The sequence below is a fragment of the Mytilus trossulus genome, chromosome 9 (assembly GCF_036588685.1).
Source record: "Mytilus trossulus isolate FHL-02 chromosome 9, PNRI_Mtr1.1.1.hap1, whole genome shotgun sequence".
Classification (NCBI taxonomy): Eukaryota; Metazoa; Mollusca; class Bivalvia; order Mytilida; family Mytilidae; genus Mytilus; species Mytilus trossulus.
The window spans coordinates 40,137,501-40,143,732 of record NC_086381.1 but is presented as its reverse complement, the minus strand read 5'-3'; positions in this window follow the sequence as shown (position 1 = coordinate 40,143,732).

Here is a 6,232-nt window from a genome sequence, read left to right as displayed (position 1 = left end):
TACCAAGTCAAGGAATGATATTTTTAATGTATTCCTTTTTCATATCTTTGTTGTTATTTTTGTAGTTGAGCTGTCTCATGAACGTAGATTCCACATCCAATTTTATTTATATAATCTTCCTAGGTTACACTAAATGTATTACTAAACAAAGACATGTGGGATAATAAACTTAAATAAAATCAAATCGTTCATGTATTTCTTTTTATTTCTATTTCAACAGAGCCTTAATTAAAAAATAACTTTACCCCCTCAAGACGAATAGAATATAAGTCCTCTCTGTCATTTATTAACTTTAAACGTCTACAAAAATGTAGTTTTTCATAAAAATAAATATCAAGTTATCATTATACTATTCAGCATTAAACATTATTACGCAAAGGATAAACGTGGGTTATAGAACCTATACCATTAGAATGTTGAACCATATCGAATGAGGGAATGCTCTTTTGGATATGCAGTATAAATGAGTAGCTTGCATTGGAAATTATTGTTAAGCAATATCTTGGTTCCCATTCATAATGATCTCTTTTCACAATGGCAGTCACTATGCGATCCATTTCGTCCTAAATAAATCCAGAGTTGAATGGGTAACTAAAGTATAATCATGCCAGATGGTATTGCATAAGACAGTAACACCTTAGCTTAATTTAGCATATCAGGTGTGGGAATTGTTACGTTCAATACATATATGTATTTAGTGGAGGGCGAAAATTAATAAACCCTTGTAGCTGTTTTCAGTGGTTTGCGGGTGAGCCGTTTCACGACAAAATGTCTGCCCTTTCCTAGAATATGCTCACACCCTAAGTATTTGTAATTGCTTGTTGAGTAACTAATGGTTAATCAGTCAACCCTGGATACAGTTCGACTTACTGCCCTATAAATACGGAAAACTGTCTGAAACACCGATTATGGTCTTCATTCATTCACTCAAGACATGCATTTAAGATTACCCAACAAATCTGAAGTCTTGACTGCCAGGCCTTAAATTGTTTGCCTCCCTAAAAGTAGATCGATCTACACAACTGCTTTGTCGTCTTGATACAACATTTCACCTGTAACACTTTTCTTAATTTTGAAACTAATTTGATTTCATTATTTAGCTGTTTTGTCATCTATTTAACATTTTGAAGAGATTTTTATTTAATCTTTTGTTTTATACTATATTGTTAATCTTACTTAGGATACTAAACATTTTATGTATTGCTTTATAGACACTTTCATTTATTATCATTTTCCATTGATGTTGCTAACATTAATAAAAGTATTATAACTCGTTTTAGTGATGCAATTGGAATAGCAAGTTTATCCTTTCACGGATCACCTCATCCACGGTTTAAGTACATATGAGATAGATTCCTTTTAAAATTAGCTTTGCTCCAAATCTAAGTATAAATATACACTTGTGTACCATTTTTGATATGAATAAAATGTGAAGTAAATCTCATTGATACAGCTCATATAACTAAGAAAAAAATTAGAGGGCAACAACATAAAAGTGTCTATCAATGTGCAAATCACTATATTTCAAAAAGTTTTTCCTAAAACCAAAAACAACAACAATCTGCAAACAACATACATTATTCAAACTGCACAAAACATTGAGTAACGAGGCTCCTGATATGTGTCAGGCTCACAAAAAATGTAGTTGGCTTAATTTAGTTCTTACATGTCATCCCCTCCAATTTAAATATTTCTGGACAAAATAAAGAAAAAAAGTTAAAAAATGAAGGATACAATGCAAGCAAATAACAGTATAATAGATACACAATTTGAGGTGCAAAGAACATGATGCTTAAATAACCACCAGACTTATATTTAAGTACCACTGTCGCGTGTTTCGTCTGCATAGAGACTATTCAGCGTATGACAAACGGTAAGAACAATTAAACTTCCTCATTCAAACAAAGCAATGTAATAAAAACAGAAGATAAAAGGAGATGGCAAAATCTTCAATACACAGTACTGGATTTTAGTCAGTAAACAATCGCAGACTTATGTGTTGGTAATAAATTATAAAACAAACCTTAACTAGTAGTAGCATCGTACCAGTGGTGGTGAAAACATATCACAGATACCAGGTTTATAATTCAGTACGCAGGACGCGCGTTTTTGTTCAACAGATCACTAACCAGTGGCGCTTAATGCAAATCAAACAGTTGAAAATCCAAATCAATTAAGAAGTTGAAAAGGATTTTTACCCCAATATTCCACAAAAAAGGGTATGAAAAACATTTTTTTTCAAAGGATTTTAGAACATTAAAAGAACTTAAAACTTACACAAAAAGATTAACGATATTTCATGTTATCACATGAGCGCCGACTTCTACTCTGTTGATATCCCACTGCATATAAAGATACGACCAACAGCAGCTTCATCCACCAAAAACTCTATATACTATATTGACATACAACACTTATAATTTTGCATTTTTAGTGAGCTCTTTTGCCTACATATAATGAATATAAAAAAGAAGATGTGGTATGATGACCAATGAGACAACTCTCCACAACAGACCAAAATGACAGCCAGCCACTGTTCCTACTCGAGAAATTTGATTCAGCGTATCTATGCTGTCGGTTGTGTCTAGATAAAGGATATGAATATTTATACTGTATATCCAAAAGAACATTCCCTCATTCGATAAGGTTCAACATTCTTGTGGTTTAGGTTCTATAACCCAATAACAACTATAGGTTACCGTAAGGCCTTCCACAATAAGAAAAGGATAGTCAGTTATAAAAGAACCCGGAATGACAATGTTAAACAATATAAACAAGAAACGAACGGCTTAACTTATGTTCAAAAAAAATGAATGAAGAACGTCGTACGTTATATTTCGGGGTAGTAACTATACAATTTAGGAAGATACATATGGGCATGTACATATTTGAATATGGTTTCGGAAAAGAACTAGGGTTTTGAATAACACTGTTGAAATTAATAATTATAAAGTTTATAAAACAACCGTTAGATATATAACTCTATCCTATTTTCTGTGTTTCAAAACAGTTAAAACGTTTAACCACACAAACTATTGTAATCATAACAGATCATTACAGAACAAAGCAAACCCCTTACTTTAAGATTTTTCAAAGAAAAATTGTGTCAGTATCGTCCTGACTTGTTGGTGGTCTTCAAAAGATGGGAAATAATACACATCGTATACATTAACTATTTTTATATTACCTTTTTCTTTTAATAAATGTTTAAAGGATTTTAGCTATATGAACTCTGTTTGTAGTTACGACATAAGGAATATATCCGATACTATCAGTGAAACGGATATTCCATTTCAACTCATCGTTTCGTTTACAAGAGTTATTTTATTTTTGTTTACTTATTACCATGATAAATTGTAAAATATGGGTTAAAAAGACGACTTCATCAGACTCTATAAAAGTTGGATTTAGCTCAAGGAAGTAAGCAGACTTGTATCACATTTAAAGGGTGTTTCGTCTTGATATCTTCCAGTTTTGTGAAAAATATCTAGGAAAGTGTTGTTTTTTTTTTGTTCAGTCATTAAATGTGATTCATTACATAAGAACAAAGGGATAAATGTGTCTTAATAGTTATCAAAGGTACCAGAATTAAGAGCTATGTATATATATATATTATAAATGCTTTTAACCATGTCTAATTAGTTTATTTTTGTAATTATCATTTCTTGAGTTGGAAATGCAAATTTTTCAATAAATAAAATTACACCAAAATGTGATGAATAACTGTTATATCAAATACAACGAAATCATGTTTGTTGAAAAATAAGTGGCAATCATTAGTCTAAGAGTGATGAGAAAGCTTATTAAAGCTTTACATTTGATATTCAGCATGGACTGTGTAACATCACAAGATAATTTAGAGAGGATATTTTGTTCTTTTTCTTTCCACGGGTAAAAAATATTAAGTTAGATATTACATGTGGTATGAGTGTCTATGAGACATCTTTCCTTTTAAATCAAAATTTTTAAAAGTTAACCATTACGGGATCTGTATATTCCGGAACTCATTAGATTAAATACGGGTTTTTGTTTAGTTTGTGCAGAAAGGTATTTGTCTTTTGTTGTTATTTTCTGTTTTTGTTGGTTTCTCTTCAAGTAAGGTCTTCTTTATATCTTCCGCCTGGTTTTTTTAAATAATTAAAGTCAACTTCCAGTTACCAGCATTAGAATATTAGAATATAATCCAGATGGAACAGATAAAAAAAATGTAGCACACAAAAGAGCATAAACGGTAACAATTCTAATCCACATATTTGCATTTTGATAGCTCTTTTATCAGTGATAATTTAGACGAAACATATGAAATGCAAATAACAAGTGAAACACTGTCAAGGAAATAGACCTATAGATTATTTACTAAAATATATTGTCAAAATTTTGTAAAGGAATATTTCGATTTAACGGTATCTGTATGTTGCAAGTATCGAAGTACCGACACGGGATTAGTGACTGATATCATCGTGGAAAAACAGTCTACCAGCAAGGATCGATTGTTTTGGAGTAAGCCATTTAAATTACCATTCAGTCACACCATTCCCGATTGCACGTTACACGATCACACTATTCCTCATACACCATTACACCATTCCCCTTACACCATACACCATAGGACCATGCACCTTACACCATTGCACCATACACCTTACACCATTACACCATACACGGTTTTTTTGGGAAGTTTACACCATCCAAGGGCTGTACTGCAGCAGACGCGATGCCAAACTATTGGAATATTCAATATTTCATACAAAATGACGAAGAGCTGAAAATTAAAAATAAATACAAGAACTGGACTTAATATAAACACAACCTAGATAAAGATTCAGAGATTTGTACTTTTATACTTAATACCGAGTTGAAATAATATGAGCAACACGACGGTTGTCACTTGTGTTGTAGGATCTGCTTATCCCTTAGGAGCACCTGAGAATTACCTCAGTTTTTGTTTAGGTTTATGTTACTCAGTCTTTAGTTTTATATGCTGTGTTTTTGTTAATTTTTATGTCTATTGTTTGTCTATTGGTCTTTTGTCATTTTCAGCCATGGTGTTGTCTGTTTATTTTCGACATATGAGCTTGAATGTCCATCTGGTATCTATCACCCTTCGTTTACAGGGAACAATATTTGAGTACAATGATGTTTGTCCAATAATTTTATATGTTAAGGCTTACTATTTTCATAGTAATTATTTTGTTTTGAAAGTATTAGTATTTTATATCTATTTGTGTCATTGTCACCTTAATCCTAATGTCTTTGTTTTAGCAATTTAACTGGGACCTTGTATCATTTTTTCATAATTTTTTTAATACGATAAATCATTCACTAAACTGTTATACAACTATCTGTTGCCAATTTGTGTTCCATTAAGTAGATGAACTATTGCTGTAGTACCATCTGTCTCTTTTTTAGGTTTTGCCTGAATTATCGTATATTGATAAATAGTGTCGTACATAGTTTTTGTTAAAGAGGGAATGTTATTTTCTCATATCGTGACTTACGTAGAAATAATTTACAATGATGGTCGGTTGAAAACAAATCTATTCGACAAACGAGATGATTTCAGCTTCCCAATTGTGAACTTTCCATTTCTATGTTGCAATATTCCAGGAGCGCCTACATATGGAGTATATATCTCGAAAGTTGTTGTTCATTCGTTGTATGTGTTTTGTTATTTGATTTTGCCATTTGATTAGATACTGTACGATTAAATTTTTCCTGGAATTTAGTATTTTTTTATTTTTACTTTTTTCTCCCAGACGTGTATTTCCTATCCTAATTTCCCTGAAAAAGAGTTGCTGCTCACAAGGAAGCTATCAAACCCAGAGTTCCAAATGGTGAAGTTGAAATCATTCCTTCGTAAATTAAACAGACACCATCACGAGTAGGTTGACCTTTATTGAATAACCGTTTCCCAGATGATATCGAATATGCTTCTTATGTCGTAAGTGCAATCCACTTCCCTTTTCACCACGAATGTGGCCTACCGAATTAGACTAGTTACCGGTTTTATACAAACAAGAGTAGCAGGACGGTTGCCATATGTGAAGCAGGATCTGCTGACCCTTCTGGTGCACTTAAGATCAACTCAGTTGGTTAATCTTTTCTTTTCTTTGTTGTGACTTGTGTACGTTTATGAGTCTGTTTGTGTTTTTTTCAATTTTTGGCCATTGAGTTGTCAGTTTATATTCAATCTATGAGTTTGACTGTCCCTCTGGTATCTTTCGCCTCTCTC